The following is a 22,761-nucleotide window of genomic DNA, read 5'->3' on the forward strand; positions in this document are numbered from 1 at the left end:
TTGATATTTCAGGAAGAGAGACTCTACATATTGGCCTTGAGGAGGGCAGGCTGAAACCAAGAGGGAATATAACTGTAAAGTCAGAGACAGGAGGAGTGGACATTCCCAGAGTCCAGAGAAGAAGCAGGCTGCAAGCTAACTGTATGAATGTCACCTTTTTTGGAATATGACAGCATCTTTCCAAAGGAGATGGGACTAAGCTTAGACAAATTTGTTGAGGTATGCAACTCTAGGATCAATCTAATGGAAATGTCATCATTGTTCAGATCCCTCCATTAGTGGAATTTATGTCTGGTCTCAAGAGCAGCACAAGACTTGACTTCAGAGTCATCCTGATGGGATGAAGACACAGTGAACATGTCCCTGACCATCTTTCTTAGAGATTGAATAGTCAATGTTACACAGAGGAGGCTCCTAGGGAAGCAGGAAAAATAATAGAGCAACATAGCTGACCTTGCAGGGTTGCTCATTTTCATACTTGCCCAAAGAACAAAACATAGGACAACTTGACAGTCACCCAGTGGATCTTTTTCTTGCCTTAAAAAGCTTCTGAAGCTTGTAATAATTAAAATGGGGTTTGGCAAATATAAGAATTTTAAAAAGTAATGGTTGTTGTTTATAAAAATTAACTCAATTCATGAGACTGTTAGTAGCTTTAGTAGCTTTATTACAGCAAAATTGTGCTAGTAAGAGAGGGAAATATAGGAAGGAGGTAGAAAATATTGTCTAGCTAAAAATACCCTAAATCTGGGTCTGAGTGCCTCCAGATCCTGAATGTGAATCCAAATGCAAATCTCACCAGCCCATGAGACTATCTCCAGCCAGGTGTTTCAAGAACCAAAGACAGATGTTGAAGAGGCTGAGCTGCAAATGGCAGTCTCTCACGTCAATGAGGCAAGAGTCTCACCTGAGTAAGCTTCCCTCTTCAGGCTGAGTCTCTAATGTAGAAAGCCTAATCTTCACCCAAATCAGGAAGCCAAAATTGGAAGCCTCAAAATACTGTCCTATCCAAGAGCTCCATCCTTCGAGGAGCCAAAAGACTGCCAAGAATCCCTTCAGAGCTCACACCCACAAAGCAAAAGACCACAAAGGAACCCCCAAGGTCCCAGAGGCTTCCCCTTATACACAGTTTTCTCCACCCATCAACTCTCCTCATCACATCTCAGGAATCCATCACAGACTCCCAATTTGCCTAGCACTGCCAGGGGAGGGGGCAGTGCATGTGGTCTTTTAGTATGAACTTCCTTTCTAGTAAAAGGTTCTTTACTAAGTGTTAATGACTAAGTGTGAAAGGCAGGGAACTCCAAGTTCTTGATTGATTAAGTTAAAGTAAACAAAAGGAGTTTAAATTCTCTTTCACAAGCTCATCTTCATTAGTCAGCCCCAATTGTTGCTAACTTATCTCAGGTTTAACATGAAGACCATGTTCTGAAGTTTCGTGTAACCATAACACAAGCAGTTGAAAATGAGAAGTCAATCCATAGTTGTTCCAAACTATACCTATGGTGGCCATGGATGATTTGTGGACTTCATACTGAGTATGAAGTAACTGAGTATATAAGTAACTGAGGCCCAGAGAGAAAAACTATCTACCCTGGGTCACACTGTTTGTAAGTAGCAGGGCCAAAATAAAAATCCAGGTGCTCTTTCCATTGTCTCATGGTTTGCCTCTGCCAGAGACATTTCTGATTCTTGGCTCTGCTACTTACTGTCTATATATCTATATATCCTTGGGTAAGTCTTTCTATGGATTGCAGGTTCTTTATCTATAAAATGAAGGAGTTGTATTAGATGCTCTTTATGATTGTTCCTATTTCTGAATTCTATGACTTTGAGTCTTATTTTCATAGCTAACTGCATCAACCCTCACCATCCGATAAAGTGCTCTACAAACAGCAGGTATTTTGTGTTTATTGGGATGAAATTGAACCAATATTTTTTCATAGTTATAGTCCTTACCTTCAGTAAAACTTTGTGGCTTCAATCTACATTTCCTTGTATGGTAGTTCTGGCTGAGAGTTGGGGGCTTTGCTTTGCCTGATAGACTGAGATCCTTGAGGTCAAAGGCTGTTTGGTATTTTTCTTCTTTTCGTCCTTTCTTCGACAGTGCCCAGAATAGATCTTTGCTCATGATGGGCACTTAAGGTTTGTTGAATTGAATGAATCAATGAGAAATGGAATTTTTGTCTTCACATTTTTTGTTTTAATTTCTTTATGAACATTTTACCCTCCATAAACTGTAAGCTACTTGAGGGCAAGGACTATTTCCTTTTTGTCTTTGTATCCTAGCACATAAAGCCACTTAATAAATACTTATTGAACTGAAGACCAATTCTTCTCCCTATGGTTACTATTCAAAAGTGGGGAAGTAGTATCATGTTCAACGAACTATACAACAAAACCCAAGTTATTGAAGGATACCTATTTCCCACAATGTGATAGGTAGTTGGATTGGCAACCCATTAAGTTAATCCTTCAGTATATATATCTGGGAAAGACACTGCAAATATGCAGTGAACTTGACCCAAAATTGAATAGGATAAAGTAGACTGAATTGCATTTGGGGAATCACATAGTAATTTCAATGATCCCAGACTTCTCCCTGAAGCAACAATCCATCTTTCTAAAATCAATATTCTTGACAGTATGGAATATTGGAGAGACAGCAGGCCTTAGAAGTAGGAAAATGTGGACTTAAATACTTCCTCCAACACTTATTGGGTATGAGACCCTAGCAATTTACTTTACTGCCATGTGCCTGAGGAAACTCCCACTTATCTACTAAGTCATAAAGGGACTGTGATAAATATCGTTAAAAGGAAGCCCTTACTAGAAGAAAATCTCAGATTCTTCCTGTATTTGGAAAAGGCAAATCCAACTATTCTCCTATGGCTCCACTCAAAAATCTTTATAAATTTTGAAGCCACACTATCCTATCCTTAGCTGCCATCTTTCCTCTAGGTGTCATCATTTTGTATTAAGATATGAGATCTTTGAGGATCTGGATTGTCTTTGCTCTTTTATTTGTATTCCAGCACTTAGCATAATGCTTGGCCCATAGTTAGAACTTAATAAATGCATTTGCATTCATTCATTGGGCCATAATTTCATTCATATATATATATATATATATATATATAACATATTGACATGATATGTCTATGGATCAATAAACACCATAATCTCTGAAGAATCAAAGTTGAAGGTGATAAAAGATATAATGTATAAATGTGTGATCAGAAAAGGAGGAGGGCTGGCTATGTATTGAAGGAAAAGAACAACAAAATATCTTGAGTGTTACACTAACATTTGCAGAATAGTAAGGGACCTGGGAAAAGGGTTTTCAGGGAATTAGAGGGAATCCTCTATCAAGGTATTATGGGAAGACATGAGTCTTACAGGATGATCTGCTCCACTGGAAGGGGTTGGTACCCACAAACTCATATTATTGAAGTATTTTCCATAGGAAAGATAGGACATTAATCATTGGCACTCACTGAAAGTATCAGCATAGATGAACCAATGGGAGGAATCTCTTTTAAGATAAGTGTGTTACCAGCACAACACAACTTTCCTATTACAGAGTCACAGAACTTGAGAGTTAGAAAGGATTTCAGTGATCATCTCGTTCAGCCCATACCCAAAAGAAATTCCTTCTGTCACTTACCTGAAAGGTAGTCCAACTTCTTCTTGAAGACCCCCTAGGAGGAGGAACTCTCCATTTCCCCAGGCAGCTCATTTTACTTTTGGTCAATTTTTAATTGTTGGGAATTTTTTCTCACACTCTTTGCTTTGAGTTCTGCCCTCTGGGGCCAAAAGAAACAAGTTTAGTTCCTTCTCCCCATGAGAGGCCTTCATATACTTGAAGAGAGTTATCGTATTCTCCACTGAGTTTTCTTTTCTCCAGCCCCCAAATCTTTTTTTTTCTTCAACTGATCTTTATAGGACATGGCTAGAGGCTTTTTACTACACTGATTGTCTTCCTCTGGATACACTTTTGCCTCTCAGTGTCTTTCTTAAAATCTGGCACTCAGAACTTAACACAGTATTCCAGGTGATATCTGGCCAGAGCAGAATACAGTGGGACTATGAATAAATTAATCAATAAACATCCTATTCCTGAAAGCTTTGCTCCTCTTAATTAGCCCAGAGTCATATAAGCTTTTTTGGCTCCCACATCCTACTGCTGACTTTTATTTTACTTGGCAGTCAACTAAAACCCCTTCGATCTTTTTTTTCAGAAGAACTGCTATGTAACCATGCCTCCTTCATTTAATATTTCTGAAGCTATTTTTTGTACTATAGTGTAAGAGTTAATGTTTATAACTTGAATTTTATCTTAGTAGATTTAACCTTTCTTGATCCTTGATTCTCGCTTTTAAAAATCCTTTTGGATCCTGATTCATCATCCATCATTCCTCCTAGTTTTGTGTCATCTGAAAATGTTATAAGCACACCAATCTTATTGATAAAAATGTTAAACAGCATGGAGCCATGCACAGATCCTTATAGCATTCTGCCGATATATTGGCATTGAACTACTCTTTGAGTCCTGGTATCTAACTGATTCCAGTTCTATTATTGTCTAACCTATACCTTTCCATCTTCTTTTAAGACTTGTAGGAGATACTTTCTCAAAAAATCTGCTAAGATCTAATTAAACTGTATCTTCTCATCTGCCAGCTTAGGAATGTTTTAAAAAAATAGAGATGAAGTTATTTTGGCATGACATGTTTTTGATTAAACCATTATGGCTCTTTATAATTCTTGTTTCCTTTTCTATATGTTTGCCAATCATTTCTTTAATTATACATGCTAGAAGTTTCCCAAGAATTGATGTCAAGCACACTAGTCAATAGTTCAAGACTCTGTTCTCTTTCCTTTTTTGGAAATTTGAATGATATCCTCCCCCCTCCAATCTTGTGGTATCTTTCCCATTTTCCATGATCTATCAGATATTATTGTCAGTGGCTTAGGAGCCACATCTGACAATTCTTTCAACACTTGAGGGTAAAATTCATCTGTTCAGGTGACTTGAATTGATCAAGAACTGTTAGATGTCCTCTTCCTATTGCTTTATTTTTCTTTCATATCAAATCTGTTAGTTATTTTTGTTTCATCTTCTCCAGTGTAGTGTTAGTTCTTCTTTGTAGAGAAAACAAAATGAGAATAATGCAGCTTTGCTTCCATCTTATTATCAGTTATCATCATTCTATTTACCACAAGCAAAGCCCCTATCCTTTCTTTTCTTTTGACATGCCTAACAAATCCTTTTCTATAGTCTTTAGTTTCTTAGTTAACCTTGACTTATTCAGAATTTTGGTTTGCTCTCTTTATAGAACTGTGCTATTCTTAGAGATCTATTACCTAACCTTGCTTCTGTCTTCTCTATATTTCTTTTTAAAATCTAAGTTGGTTAATAAATTTTGTCCACCCCCCCCCCAAGCTTCCCTTCATTTCCATCCCAGAAATTCATTCCACACTGTTTATGAGAATCAGATTTAGAATAGACTTCACCCTTTTTATTTCCTTTACCATTTGAAGAAGAGGTTGTTAAATGATTTGATTTTGGCAGAGATAGGGAACTCTAGCTTATATCTGGCTAACTGAAGTCCTTTATCACTCTTTTCATGCCTTTTTGCCAGACTTGTGACTTTTTTCTAAAATTCTTCATCTCTTTCCTCTTTATTCCCAGATAGTATATAGTATACACCAAAGACAAAAATCACTTCTGTTTATTCCTCCTTTGACTTTGACCTGAGTACTATGTGTTATGTTTCTACCCTCTGGTTCTTGTATTCTCTCAGCATAAGTAAAACTTTTTAGTATATAATGCACTTTTCCATTCCCATTTTTACCTATACTGTTTCTTTTGAATAAAGTATAGCTCTCCGGAGCTATAGTATCATAATGCATTTCAATCCACCAACTGTTATTGATAGTCATGCAGTCAAATTTGCCCCTTAAGACTTCTAATTTCTCTTGTTTATTATTTAAACTTTGGAAAATTTTCTAAAGATACTTAATGCCATGAGTTCTTATTACTATTTTTAAAAAATTTTGTTTTCTGTGAAATTCTGAGTGTTTCAACTGATATTCTTCCTTCTTTTTTGGTTATTCTCAGTAAGGGTAAGGGTAGTACATTGTATATTAAGAAGGTATACTCATCCTGAGAAAATCCAGGAACCAGATGGTGAATAACAGATAATACTTGGGTGAAAGTAACTTAGGGAATATAAATAGGCATTTGTCTCTTTCCTTCTCCTATCAATTTTAGTTTAAAAACTTTTTGATTTGATTTATAAGACAACTTGGAAATACATTTATATTGGGCTTTATTAGGAATATTTCATCTCTGACCAGGAATCTGTGAACCCTATATGTAAGCTATGATTCAGAAATACAAGTCCTATTCTAGTGCACTACCTTCCTAGTCAGATGATTACTTTCCAAATTAATTTTTATCTTCTGCATCTTCAGTGGGAAAAGAGTAAAAAAAATGCCTGTGCCATTTGGGTCTTCACTTGCTTTCCCAATACTTCAGAATCATTAGCAGTATATTTTAGATTCCTGGTGGAAATTTCCTTTTGCCCATGTGGAAAACCAGAAATGAATATTTTCTTTTGTTTTTATAAGTTTTATGAGGTTCTCTGTTCTATCTTAGAAATGTGACCAATAAAGACAACACATATCTTTTTGTTATTATCAATTCAATCAATAGTAGACTTAGTATCCCTGAAAAGAGAACCACCAATTGTTAGCACTTTTCTTTGTCTTCCTTTGTCCTTAACTGGATTATTTCACTCCTGCCTCATGTTTTGTGTGAATCTGCTATATCATTTTTCTGTCACAGGGAAGACAAAGGACTTCTTCTTTCTCATTCTTCTCCTATTCCTCCTTTTCCTCCTCCTCAGAGAATCTACCTTTTTGCTCATTAGGAAGAGACTCAAGTCTACTTTTAAGTTCTAATTGTACAAGTTCCCCTTTCTTTTTCTCTTTTGTATAACTCTTCTATTCTGTATCAGACTAAATCACCAGTGATTTCCCAAAGTACAACTGTTGTTGTGTTGCTCCCCTACTCAGTAAACTGTAGTGGCTGCTATCACTTCTAAAATCATACACAAAATCCTTGAAGCCTTTCAGAACCTAGTCTCCTACCTTTCCAGTCTTCTTACACCCTACTCCCTACCACAGATCGGCCTCCTGGCTATTCCACTACAAAATTTTCTCTCTTTCAGTTCCAGGCATTTTTCTTGGACTGGTTCCCATGCCTGGAATGCTCTCCCTCATGTCTACATACTGACTGTTCTGGCTTCTGTTAAGTTACAACTAAAATTCTCTCTTTTGCAGGAAGTCTTCCCAAACTTTCTTAATTTTAGTTTCTTCCCTCTATTATGACCTTTTCATCATGTATATATAGCTTGCTTTATATATATATATGTATATATATATATGTATATATATTTATATGTCTTCTCTCCCAATAGATTATAGGCCCCTTGAAGGCAGAGACTGTATTTTGCCTCTTATTGTATCCCCAGCAATTAAAATAGTGCTTGGTACATAGTAAATGCTTAATAAATGTTGATTGATTATCATAATAGCTACAATAATAGCAAGCATTTATATTATGCTTTAAGGTTTACAAAATACTTTAGAAATATTATCTTTTATCCTCACCAGAAAAACCTGGGCAGGCATGTGTGTGTGGCATTATTATTATCTTATCTTACAGATAATAGAAGTGAACCAGATTGTTTGCTAGTGTCTGAGCTCAGACACTTCCTAGCTATGTGACCCTGCCCAAATTATTCTCTCCTCAACTTGCACCATAGTAGATATTACATAAATGATAGCTATTATTACTATTTATTACATTTTATTTAAGGCTACTTATCTTGGACATAGTCAGAGCTTCCTGTGGCTTATAACTTCATGGAATCAAGTAGGAAAATAGAGAATAGGCAGTGGCCAATAAGTTCATTGATTCTCCTGTGCATGCAGAGGAGAATGTTTTTGTGGAGACTGCTCAAAAACATTTTTACAGCTCAATATTTTCTTGCTTTGATCCTTCCTACTCTGTTTGCCCATTCCTGGATATTTGATGAGTTATGATTTGGCATCAGTACCTATATCAGTGACCTCACATATTCAATAAAGCATTAAAGGAGCTTATTTATACCTTCATCCTAACCATTTAAAGTTTTTCCATTGATACTGGGCTAGATGGTCTCTCTGGTCACTTGCAACTCTCAGGGTCCATGAACCATAGTTCCTTCTTATTGACTAAATGACGTTGTAGAAGATAGGAGGAATCAGTACACCTAACTCTTTGGAATTCCTCATCTCTGACAAATCCTTCCATTGATTTTCCTCCCTTCAATTCTTAGACTTCTTTTGAAAGTAAGGACCCTGTAATATTATTTTTTAATATAAGAGCAGGTAATTTCTCCTGGACTACTTCATAGGTAAACTGAAGGATCCCAGAGAAGACCAGAGGCTTTCCGATATTTCTTCTCAACTTATCCAGGTCTGAAGGAGTCATTTAATCAATCTAATATATTTTATGTGATACTTTGATTAGTTCCAGTCCAGTTGGATAAAATCTTAAAGAGATATTTGGTGGTTGTTTTTATGGTGGTAGTGTTGGTATTCTGTGTGTGTGTGTGTGTGTGTGTTTAAAATGTGCTCATTTCCTTAATATGAAAGAATGCTGAAAGTAAGACATGTGTTTCTCATTTATAGAAAAGAGCTGAATGTCAATAGTCCTAGACCAGATAATAAAAGGGTTTGGGTAAGAGAAAAAATACTCTGTACATAATTGACAATGAATAAGTATTTATTGAATGAGTGAAAAAGCATAGTATTACCTTTAAGCTATAACCAAAGATGTTCTTGTTACACCATTATATTGGTGCCTTGTATATAGTAGTTCCTTAATGTTTTCTAAAGGAATGAGTAGACAGAAGAGTGAGTAGATAAATGAATGTGTCCCATGAAGGGCCAGTCAAAAAAATTTTTTTTATGGATCTTTGTCTCATCTGAATTATTTCCAATTCACATCTAGTGGTCTGAAGGGCAGGGAAAGGTACATTAATTTGGCTTGGCTGAAGTTGTGTCTGTGTGTATTCCAAATTGGGTCTTGTTCCTTGTCAAACAAATTAATGTCCTGCTGGGCTGTATTGTAATCTGAGCATGACCTACTTTGGTGACATATTTTAGTGTTTTTGCTTCTGCAAAAATAATCTAAACATTTAGGAGTTTGAGCTATTAGGGAATAGAGTTATGAATAAACAACAAACAACAAACAACAAATGTTTATTAAGTTCATACTATCATTAAAGTGCTGTCTATGCAAAAATGGTATAAGGAAGGACTCAGCTCTCAAGAAGATTATGGTCTAACTTCAGGCTGGTGGTAGGGTACAATATATATACAAAACTGATATAAAGTTCAATGAACCATTTGAGGAGGAGAGTTTATTTTCTTTTGAGGTATGAGGACAGGCTTCATCAGGAGATTGCACTTGTGAATGAATTGTATTTTGAAGGTAAATTGAAACTTCAAGGAATGGAGTTGAGTATGGCCAGAGTAGAGAAAAGAATTCACTAAGCATTAGGGATAGCACAAATGAATTTATAAAAAGAAACTGAGGAGGACAAGAATGAAAGGCAAAAATGTAGATATGTAAAGGGGATTTATATGAAATAAGACTAGAAAATTATGTTCAAAACACATCACAGAGGGCCTGGAATAGAATGATCAAGATTTTGCATTTTATTTAGGCAATGGTGAGCCTTTGGAGGTTCATGAATCAGGGGGCAGGTAGGTGGTTGAGTAGATTGAAAACAATGCCTAGAGACAGGTTGTCCTGCATTCAAATCTGGCCTCAGCTACTTCCTATGTGTGTGGGCAAGTCGCTAACTCCCCATTGCCTAGCCCTTACTGTTCTGCCTTGGAACCGATGCACAGAATTGATTCCAAAACAGAAGGTAAGGGTTTTTAAACAAAGAATTTTCATGATCAGAATATTGCAAAGGCATGATCACTCAAGCAACAATTTGGAGAAAGAATTGGGGAATAGAAGGAATAGAGGCAGAAAGATCATTTAGTAGACTATTACAACAGCCTAGCAGTGGTATATGGGGTATCCAGGGAGGACTAATATTTCGGGTTGTTCATCCACCTTTGGTGTCTCCCTTTCACCCAACTCTCACCTGTGGCTCCAAGAAGCTACAGCACATCCTAACAAAACTGTCTCATCAGGCAGGCAAAGCCAGGTTGAGGGTAACTGACAGACCTCAAACCTGTTAGTGAGTTAGGGTGATGTCTACCCCAAGCATGTGAAGCCTTCCCCCAGTGGAATGGTGTATGAGAAGGAGTTGTTTCAATGGCCATTAAGTTAGCTGAAGCAGGCAGTGTGGAGAATATAGAACTTGGTCAGACACTGAAATCACCAAAATTATTTATTACATTCCAACCCATCATCCTAACTTTATTCTTGCCACCAGACTTCAGTGACTCTAGAAGAGAAGCTGACTTTGACTCCCTTAAATCCAATTCAGGTACAAGTCAAGAATCCCCCCATGATGTCATTGATCCTCTTTTAAAAGAAGGGCAAATGACAATAGCCACAGCAAGAGTTAAATGAGATCCTAAACTAGTATAGTTATGATGGGAGTAGAACGTAAGAGACAGATTGATCGGGTAAAATCAATAAGATTTGAAATGATTGAATGTGACAGATGAGAAAAAGGGTTGAGTCAATATTGAATCCTAGGTTATTAGCCTGGCTGATTAGATGGCTGATTGCAGAAACAATATAAAGAATTAGATTTGGCATATGATTATGATGGAATACTATTGCACCATAAGAAATGATGAGCAGGTTACCTTTGGAAAAATATGGAAAAACCTACGTGAAAAAAAGCGAAATGAGCAGAACTAAGACAGGTATATATAGCAAAATTAATATTACTTGAAGAATGACTTGTATATGTCCACATCCAGAGAAAGGGCTGATAATTAGAAATAAGTTCTATAAATGTATATATTTAGATATACATGTATCTTTTTGTCAAATGATGTTCCTCTAAAGGGGAGGGAGCTAACTGGGTATTTTAATGTAACAGACAAATACATTCAAGTTTAAAGAAAGTTAGGCCAAGAATCAAGTTGGGGGAAAAGGAAGAGAAATTCAGTTTCAAAAATTCAGAATCTAAAGTGCTGATCATTCTTTCGGATAGAGAAACATAGAAGGCAGTTGGGAGAAATAAAAATCTAAAGCTCTGGGTAGAAGGGCAAAGTGACAATATTGAGGGATGGGGAAAAACAGGGATCCTAATTGTGAACTGATCCAATCATTTTGAAAAGCAAGTGGAATTATAACCAGAGAGTTATAATACTATGTATACCCATAATATTGCTAGGTCTGTTACCCAAAGAAATTAAGGAAAGAGGAAAAGAATCCATATGTTCCAAAATGTTATAGCAGCTATCATTGTAGTGGCAAAGAATTGGAAATTAAAGGGATGCCCATCAAATTGGGAATAGCTAAACTAATTATGTTATATGATTGTGATGGAATACAACTGTGCCATGAGAAATGATGAATAAACTGATTTAAAAAAATCTGGAAAGAACTATACAAGATAATGAACAGTCAAATGAGTAGACCCACAAGAACATTATATATTACCACAGAACTAATATTGAAAGAATAAACTGAAAAGCAAAGAAAAAGAATATATTATACAGGTGATGGCAAGCAGAGAAGTATGGGACCGCATGCCGAGGTGAAAAGTGAACACAAAGATAAAACATAAAAAACTTAATTTATATGAACATGTTGTCTTCATTGATGTTATCCTATGTGATACAAGGTCGGTGGGGAGGGGTTTGGAAATTTGTGGATGGGATCTATTGTGTAGATGTAAAGAAAAGTAAGTTAAACATATAGGAGATTTGTGGTTTTGTTAGTATAATACAGTGATGAGCAAATTTTTGAGCTTGGTATGTCAAAATTTGCCAAAAAAATGAACATAACTTGAGAGGCATGTCACTTTGAGAAAAAAACCATAATTTTGCAATATTTATAGTTTAAATAACAAAATGTATAATTGTAATATATAACTGTATTTAATAAACCAAAATAGGTAAATTAAAAGGTAGAATTGTCATCTATAGTGCACAGAGTATCTACACTACACTACAGCAAATGTTTCATCCTCAGCATACGGCCCCATACTTCTCTGCTTGCCATCACCTGTATAATATATTCTTTTTCTTCGTATATGGAAATGCTTATTTTGTTTGGATTTGTAGACATTTGGAAAAATAATAAAAATAAATTAAAAACTAAAAAAAGCAAATTCTCTAGTATATTGCCTAGATCATATTAGAAACTTAATAAAATATTGTTAATTACATCCCCATTTTGTGGATGAGAAAACTCAGAGAGGTTAAAACTAACCCACAAACAACAAATAGCAAGAGGCTGAATCACTTTCAAACTATGAGTAACAAAGAAGATAACATAGAAATTCTAATGCAGCGAGACAAATAGATATGATAAAAGGTTACCCATGATGAGAATATTCTTCTGGAAGAGGATAATTTGTGACATATAGTCTATGATAATTCAAATATTTGATAAAATTCACCTATGAATATTCTGTTTTTTTCCATTTTTTCTTTCCAAGTAATTCTTTATTTTCTGATATTGAATTATTTAAGATTTCTAGTTTATGTTTTGTTAATTTGGATGTTTTATTGTGTTGTTGAAAATTCTCCACTTCTTTTAATTTTTTGTTAGATTATCATTGTGTACATTAGGTTTTTATAGTTCTTTTTATTTATTATTGGTTGTGATTTTTGCCACTTATATTAGTAATTTGATTTTCTTTCTCATTTTGATCAATTGGCTAAAGGTTTATTAATTGTTACTTGGTTCAATGAACTGTTTTTGTTTTGTTTAATAATTCTATAGTATTTTTTCTCATTTATCAATCTCTTTTCTAATTTTATTTTTATAAATTATATTTAATTTTTTTAATCAGCAAAGATCAGCCATCTTACCCTCCTACTCTACCCTATGCCTAATTGAGATTTAAAGAAATGAACTTGTCACAAACATGTATAGCCAATCAAAACAAATTTCTACTTGGGTATATTCTCCCATCTCCCTCCCATTTATCTCATTCTATAATCTGAGTCCTTTCCCTCTTTATCAGGAGGTGGGTAGCATGCTTCATTATTAGTCCTCTGAAATCCTAGTTGGTTATTATGCTGATATGAGTTCCTAGTTCTTTCTACAGTCATTTACCTTTACCACATTTTTGCCATTATATAATTTTTTTCTCCCAGTTCTATCCACTTTACTCAGCATCATTCCCTATAGGTCTTTCCAGGCTTCTTTGAAATAATCCGCTTCATAATTTCTTACAACATAATCATAATAGTAATTGATCATATTTATATACTATAATTTGTTGATCCATTCCACAATTAATGGGTTCCTCTTTAGGTTCAAATTCTTTGCCCTCAAAACAGCTCTAAATATTTTTCTACACTCTTACTTGGAGTTTGTTTTGCTTAGGTCTAATCTAACCTCTAATCTACTTTCCCCTAAATTCCTCATTCCCTTTTCTTCCCTTCCCTTTCTATTTTCCATTGAATGAAATGTATTTCTGCATCCAACTCTGTGTGTATTTGTGTTTGTGTATGTGTATTCTTCCTTTCTTTAACCAGTTCATATGGCAGTAAGGCTGAAGTGTCAGCTGCTCTTCCATCCCATCTCCTCAAGATTCAAATAGAGATCTACTTGTGAATCCTGTTTATATATCAGGACTTATTCAATACATTTTCTGGGTCTGTTTGAAGAATTTTGTGGATGACAGCATTGTTGCATTGCTGTATTGCTTCCTACTACTTTGCCATCATGGCTCTGCCTCCTCTAACTTTTAAGATTGCTTCTTTTGAGATTATTTGTTGATTTTCTAATTTTTGATCATATTTTCAGTCCATCAATCATCTCTTTTTCTGTTTTTATTGATATATTCTCACAGATATATTTTTTCCCTCTATGGACTGCATTAGCAGTAATACCTATAATAACTGTAAATGAGTTTCATGCCTTCAAGAGAATGAAAAATTGCTGCCTTCAATTTCAAAGGCCTGAATATCTCTGAAATTTTGGTATGTTGTTTCATTACCATTCTCTTTCACATAGTTCTTTATTATTTCTTTGATTTATTCTTTACTTATTCCAGATGTCATTATTAATTATTATATTTTTAGATAGGTATATTTTGCTTATATTCCTTGTATGTATTGCTTATATTCCTTGTATTGTATTCCTTGTATACTATGGTCTACATAATGTAATGGGTTACAAAAGGACTATTTTGTATTCTTTATATGTATTTATAGTTTCTGCATACTTTTGTACTTAGTATGTTTCTATAAAGCTATGTTGTGGTACTGAAAATAGCTACATTTCTTAGTGTCCCATTTCAGAAGTCACCACATATTTTTCAACTCTAAATCCTTCAATAGTTTGTCCTCTTTTATATTGCCCCTCTTTTTAATCTTTCTAATAGATTTGTCTAGTTTTTAGAACAGAACATTAAAGTCTCCTATAATCATAGTGTTACTATTTCTTCAATTAAATTTTCCTTTATTAATTAATAAACTAAAACACTTGGTATATTTGTATTGATATTGGTTTCTTATTAATGTTTTTTGAGCTTGAAGATGAGTATCTAAGAATAATTAGGGTATGGGCTTGAAAAATTTAATTTCACAGATACTTGACTAGCTATTGTATTATATTTTTAGAAGCTAGAGGTAGAGTTAATAGATTGCATACCTAATAAAAAACAATGATATGGGATGGAGATTTAAAAGTGCACATGATTTTAAGCTGAGAACTTACTAATTTAGAAAGAAAACATTAAACACATATGTAAACATAGTACAACTATGTGGCAAAAGACTGTAAGGCAACCAGGATTTGCAAAAGTCAAAAATTTTTATCACTGAATATAATTCCTGCAAACCCCACCTGCTGTCTTTATGCATTTTCCAAATGAATAATTCCTTCTGTTTGTTTAGAGAAGAATTATTCCTCTCATATTCTAATCTTTGAGATTATAAGAAATAACCAATTCCAGCTATTCTCTCCTACCCATTAAAAATTGAAGGAGGTTTTGAAAATATTTAAGGTATAATTTATGACTTAGACATTTACTAGGTAAGACTGATGTTTATAAATCTTCCTTTAGGGGGAATCTTATTTCAAAGCACTATCTGTTTTATACAGACTTTTTACTTAATAAGCTTCCATATCCTAGACAAGAGCCTATCACTGCTATGTCATTATTATCACATTAGGGCTGCCCAGTAAATATTTCTTTAGCACCTGGGGGAAGAGGGGCACAAAATGGAATAGGTTTTGATTAAATAGTGTCCAAAGCAAAGAATGTGACAGAATTAAAAGCAACACTACCTATAGACAACAGAACATAAGTAAGCCTGTGTGAAGGTGGCCAACTGCAATCTTCTTCTGGCATTTTTTTTTATCATAAGGAGTCTTTTGTACTCAATTTCAAATACGTTTTCTTTATAATTCTCACTCAGTTTTTTTTTTTTATCGCATTTGAGGAACAACAGGAAATTCCTTTAATTTAATACCTGTAAAAGAGTCTCATGCCTTCTAGAGAATGAAGAGTGCCTGCCTTTAATTTCAAAGGCAGTGAGTTCACCTCCTATTATAGTTAGATTTTTCACAAATCCTATCCTTTGTCTGTGGCAGTAAGAGATTGTCAGGTTATGCTATTGCCTCACATCCTTATCCAAACTGCCACTGCCACCAGTCTCTTAATGTTTCAGAATTTGTCCCACTTAAAAGAATATTAAAAAAATTAATGATGACTAGAGATGACATTTCTATTGTAAAAATGCATAGGTAGCCTTGTAGGTTCAATTCTGCAAACTCATTTCTTTCCTATTAGAAAACTGAAGTTTCAAAAGCCATTAGAAGTTATCTAGTCTATTCCCCTGCCTCAAAAAAAAACATTGCTACTGAATTTTTCACATGACTCAAGGAAAAGAGGGGATTTTTACCTCTGAGTGACATGAAAGGTTCAGGATTAGTTCTACTGTGTGCAGCCCTGGTCAGGCCATATCTAGAGTATACTGTTCAGTTTGGGTGTCATAGTTTCAGATGGATGTTGATAAGATTATAAACATGTTGCTAAAGGATGCCAACCTCATGATATATGAGCATTGGTTGAAGAAACTGTGGATGTATTGCCTGGAGAATAGAAGTCTTAAAAGGTCTGAGATACCCATCATCTCATTTTATTATTTCAACAATCCTTCAAGGAGACACTCTTATTACCCACATTTTGCAGCTGAAGAAACTGAGGCAGACAAAGGTTGAGTGACTTGCTCAGAGTCACACAACTAGTAAGTATTAGATGCAGAAGTCAAACTCAGGCCTGACTCTAAGTCCTCTAATCTATCTGCTACACCACCTTGCTGTCATGGTCCAGTTCACCTCTTTTATTAATGAAGGAATTAAGTCTGGGAGAGGGAGGGTTAAGTGATTTTTTTTCAGGTTATCTTACTAATTTGGTGCCAAAGGTAAAAACAGATATCAGACTTCATGAATCCCAATCTAATGAATTATCATACAGGGCTCCCTATATATTCATAAGTACAAAAGCAAGAGCTCTCAGATTCCAGATTACAAAAAGATCCTGGCCACTGGAGCCCAGATGGAGCCAATGCCTGAGACCAAGAAGTGAGAGCTACCTCTTGACATGGGCTGATTTCTGAATAAATCATAAAAATTGTAATTCAGCTTAGGGGTCTGGTTCTAGAATATGGCCAAGGAAGAGATCTTTTCTGCCTTGGCACCATTTCCTTATTAAAATGATTCACTTAGGATCAGCCAGCCAGGTAAAAAGTATTAAATGCCTACTGTGCACCAGGCACTGTGGTAAGCAATGGTAAACATGAAATGGTTACAAACTATAGTTCCTCAAAGTGCATGTTTTTTTTAAACCTAGGGAAAACTTTATTTAATTATTTAATTTAGAATATTTTTCATTGGTTACAAGATTTGTGTTCTTTCCCTCCCCTCTTCCACTCTCCTCCTGTAGCTGATGCACAATTCCACTGGGTTTTACATGTGTCATTGATCAAGATCTATTTCCGTATTATTGATATTTGCACTTGGTTGATTGTTTAGAGTCAATATCGCCAATCATATTCCCATCAACCCATGTGATCAAGCAGTTGTTTTTCTTCTGTGCTTCCACTCCCAGAATTCTTCCTCTGAATGTGGATAGTGTTCTTTTTCATAAGTCCCCATTGTTGATAGTAGAGAAGTCCATTATATTGGATTGTACCACATTGTATGTCTCTGTGTATAAGGTTCTCCTGGTTCTGCTCCTTTCACTCTGCATCAGTTCCTGGAGGTCATTCCAGTTCACATGGAATTCTTCCAATTTCATTATTCCTTATAGCACAAGAGTATTCCATCACCAACAGATACCACAATTTGTTCAGTCATTCCCCAGTTGAAGGGCATGCACTTATTTTCCAATTTTTTACTATCTCAAAGAGCGTGGCTATAAATATTTTTGTACAAGTCTTTTTCCCTATGATCTCTTTGGGGTACAAATCCAGCAGTAGTATGGCTGGATCAAAAGGAAGACAGTCTTTTAAAACCCTTTGGGCATAGTTCCAAATTGCCATCCAGAATGGTTGGATCAATTCACAACTCCACCAGCAAAGCATTAATATCTCAATTTTGCCACATGACCTCCAACATTTATTACTCTCTTTTGCTGTCATTTTAGCCAGTCTGCTAGGTGTGAAGTGGTATGTCAGAATTGTTTTGATTTGCATTTCTCTAATTATAAGAGATTTAGAACACTTTTTCATGTGCTTATTGATAGTTTTGATTTCTTTATCTGAAAATTGCCTATGTATTTCCCTTGCCCTTTTATCATCTGGGGGAATGGCTTGATTTTTTGTACAATTGATTTAGCAAGGAGTTCATGTTCTCCATGAGGAAGATGTGCAAAAAATTGTACAAACAAGATATATACAGTGTGAATGGAGTGTGATCTCAGAGGGATGGTATTAGCATCAGGGAAGGAGAAGAGGAGGACTCAGAAAAGCTTCCTACAGAAGGTGAGATTTGAGGTGAAGGAAACCATAGAAGTCAGGAGATGGAAGAAGGTCCTTTTTAAAACTCATACCAGGAAAGTGTTTAACTTCAGACCTCCACAGGAAATAGAGCAAGAGAAAAAGGACAAGCAACCTTTCCCCCACTCACTCCCATAGTCACCAGAGAAGTAAGGATATACCAGATTTCTAGTTGTTATAGGATATATTTTTAAGCTGACCCTTGAAGAGGAAGTTGGATCTTAGGTGAGAGGATCTTCAGGCCATGACAGAAAGATGAAGATGGATGTCAGTGGTAAAATTAGAAACATCCGGTGGATCTGGAGTTTATTTTATATTGAGGTTTCATTACTTCTCTTAGACCAGTGCTCCTGAATTCCATTCCTCAGACAGAGCTGCTCCCTGATGCAGATGAGGACCAAGTGTTGGATAGTCAAGGGCAGGACCTATAGCAGTTATTTCTCATTAATATTTCAACTCTGATGTAAAAACTAGTAGGTCCCAATTAGTGAAGTTTCCTAGGGCATGGATATTTCTAGACAAATACTGGGGTTTCAGTAATAGGGCTGATTCTGGGGCAGGAATGCTAGATGAGATGACAAAGCTTGTTTTGGGGAAACAATTTTGTCTAGAGGATTAAAAATAATCGATCACCCAGGTCATCCAAGTCTAACTTGGTCATTTTTCAGATCACAAACTGAAGTTTAGAGTGGTTAAAGGACTCTCCTAAGGCCATAGACAGTATGAGCCAGATGCAGAATATGAACCCAAGTCTTTTGTCTCCAAATTCAAGAAGTTCCAGTTCAAATGACCCACTGATCATCTCTAGTGTCCAATGCAATGAATTCACAGGGTGTTACTACCTAATTATTATAAGTGTCTGTTCCTTTGAACTTTACCTGAATTATTAGCAAAGCCCTTGTCCTGCAAAACTAGCAGGTTGCAATCAAGCCAAGCACCTTTCCAGCTTAATGGCTAATCTAGCTTTTTAGAGAACAGAAGCATTTCCAATTGCATATACAACTAAACCAGTCTAAAGACTGGAGGGGAAAAAGGAGGTAACTAGGAGATTTTTGTCATCTGGCAGCACAGGAAGGACTTACTGTACCTCAGTCATTCTGATGTTCTGTCTACTCTGCCATGCTCCATTTTCCCAGGCTACAATTCTTTGTAAATGTAATTTTCATAAAGATAAAGCTGAATAAAATATTTAGCAATCCTTTCTCTCCCTAACCACTTCCTGTATATATAGAACATTTCAGTGCAATCTTTTTTGTTACATCAATGACCCTTTTCATTACTTTTTCTTGCATATTCCTAGGTTAACAGATACATATTTCCCTTTATTCAAACTAATAGCCCAAACTCTCCCACTCTGCCCCATGTAACCCTAGCTCTGCATGTGACCTATACTTGCCTTAGTCTTCTTTTATTTGTGCATTTTTTAAAAGCCAGGTCAAAGATTTTGACTCACAGTATTACCTTCTTCAACTTAATTAGGGGTGGTAACATTTACTGCTATTTGTTAGCAATTTAGAATGCATCTTGGAGATAGTCTGGGATGATTCTGTATTATAGTGATTTATTTCAAAACACAAAAAAAGAAAAATTGCCAAAAAGAGGTTCCAATAACCCCCAGACATGGCATTTTTTATCATGCATGTTTACCACATGAGATTGCTCAGTTATGATTATATCACTACCTTTTGGCTATCCTCCAACTCTCACCCAGGCACAATTACTTCAGGTTAAAGGTATTCTTTGGGTCTACACTCTTAAAACTATATGTAGTTCATGAGCCCACATTAGATTGCTTATTTTTAATAGTCAACAAAGAACACCACTAAAAATCAAAGGAATTTGTTGAGATATGTCATCACGTCATCCCTTCTCCTACATCCCTCATTAATATGGACTATAATTACTCCAAACTATACAGAATATCATTAGGAAGAAAGACCAAATGTATAGAGTATGCTCATAAAGATGTATACAATTGTGGAATATGTGTGGGGAAAACATACTTTTGATGCTATAGGGCTTTGATGTTTCTTCTCCTCTTATGGTTTTTATACCCTTTGGGTACATGATCTTTACTAGACATGTTATTTTACTGAACTCTAGGGGCTTGCTCTTTGCCAGATATATTTCCTTTTGTGGCTCCAGTGCAAGATGCCATGGCCATTTAGGGTAAGGGAAAGAGCAATCCCTTACCTTCTTTAATGGGCAAGGAATGATATTCTTTCAAGAGGTGAATTCTTCTCTAAATGGAAAGCTTTATTTTTTCCAAAAATTTTTATTATTTATTTAGTAATTACTACACCAACAAAAACATTTAAATAAACAAATGCATAAAATTATGTGCAAAACTACAAACTCCACATTGTTTAAAATTTGTTTTAAAATGTTAATTATATATGTGTGCTAATAAAAACATTCTCTGCTTTTGAGTATCCTTTGGATTTGTTTTACTTTGATACTTTTTTCTTTTGATTTTTGGCTGTTATTTTAAAAAATTTAATCATAGCATGTATTCTTTTCTTTTCATGTCTTCATATACTTCATTATTTTCTTTATATTTCCAATGTTAGTCCATTACATTCATATATTACAATCTATTCAGCTATTTTCCCCAGTCATGGCATTTGTGTTTTTTCCAGTTATTTTGTCATCACAAAGCTTCCATGAATATTTTCATACATATAGAACTTTTTAACTTCTCAATAATTTTCTTAGGTTCTAATCCTAGTAATGAGACCCCTAGGTCAATGAGCATGAACAGCTTTATAGATCTTCATATATATTAATATATGTTAATATATATTTTTCCATCTGGTTTTCTAAAGGACAATTCATAGCTGAGCAAACCTATTTCTCCATGTTCTTATCAGCATTTAATATGATCAGCACAAACCATCTGATTATTAGTTAATATATATTACTAGGATCCTATTTAACTTCATCTGTCCCAGGCAGCAGACACAGTCTGTTTCCAGGACCATACTCTTTCCAAATCCAAGTGTTTCCAGCTTTGTCATACCCAGTGAAACTTTTGTTTCAATGCCACAACCTCTCAAGAATGCAAGATTACCTCAATAGTATGATAAGTGTTAAAGTAAGATTTTGCAGAATATGTATGCTTTCTAAACCATTGTTGTTTCACCAGAAACTATGTTTGGATTACTTGTATTCTCAGTCTTAGATCTACTACTATTTGTATGCAGGTGTCTGTGGGTTCTCCAATATCTATCACATTTAATTTATCTAAGATTTTATTCATCTCCTTACCTTCCTTCTTATTTATTTTTGTTAGATTTATCAAGTTCTGAGAAAGGGAAATTAAAATTCCTTTGCTATTATTATTTTTTTATCTATTTCCTTCTGCATTTAGTTTATTTTTTCCTTTAACATTTTAGATGCTATAACTCTTAGTGCATACAGGTCCAATTTTGATAATGCTTCATTTATCCAAAGTACCACTCTTCAACATAATATAATTACCCTGTTCATTCTTTCTATTTATATCCATTTTAGCTCCAACTCTGTTAGACATCATTTCTGCTACCCCTACCTACTCTGGATCAGTTGAGGCAGAGTATATTCTGCTCCAAATTACCTTCACTCTATTTGTGTCTCTCATTTTGAGTGTGTTTCTTGAAAACAACACATTGTCAGGTGCTGGTTTTTTATCCTGTCTGCTCTCCCTTTTTTCCCACATGAGTGAATTCTGCTCATTTATAATCAATGTTATAGTTACTACCTGTGCATTTCTAACTGTTCTGTTCTTCCTCACTTTGTCCCCCTCTATTTCTTTCTTCTGTATTCCTCCTCAGACATCCAATTTCCTTCACCAATACCTCTTCAAATCACACCCCTTCCCCCAAATCCTCTCTTAACTTCTCCCATTGCTCTCAGTTCCAAACTGGTTCACACTTCCAAATGTCCCTCCTTTGTCCCTTCCCCCTTACCTTTTAATTCTGATTCTAGCCTATCTATTCTATTTTATTCTGTCTACCTTTCCAAAACTCCCTTCTTAACCTTCCAACTCCCTATTTCTTTATATGAGATTGATCTTAAAAATCTCTTCCCATCTTTTCCTAAGAATCCCTCCCTCATTATCCCCTCACCTTACCTCCCCATCTGTTGATATGCATTCTGTAGTGCAAAAGGGTGAATATTATCCCTGCAAAGCCTTACTGCAGAGTTTCTGAGAGTTGAAAAGGGTTTAGAATCCTGAGGTTAGGCAGTTGACCCTGGAGACTCGATGAGAGGAGGAGGGTCAACTGACCTCTATTCTTTGGACTGAAAACCTGGCCTATATTCTGTAGCTTTTCTCTTAAAAATGTTAGCTTAACTATTTCCTTTGGATCTCCCTAACCTCCCTATTCCCAATCATCATTTTCCCTTCCTAAATTTCTGTGGGTTTTGAAAGGAGGGTGGATCTGAGTGTTAGCTTTCAAACTTGGTAGATTTAGTTCCCTGTAGTCAAATAGGGCTTGTAACCCTTGTTACAAATTATCTCTTGAATCATTGTATCCAACTTTCCTAATCCTATAGGCT

Source organism: Gracilinanus agilis, chromosome 2 (assembly GCF_016433145.1).
Source record: "Gracilinanus agilis isolate LMUSP501 chromosome 2, AgileGrace, whole genome shotgun sequence".
Lineage (NCBI taxonomy): Eukaryota > Metazoa > Chordata > Mammalia > Didelphimorphia > Didelphidae > Gracilinanus > Gracilinanus agilis.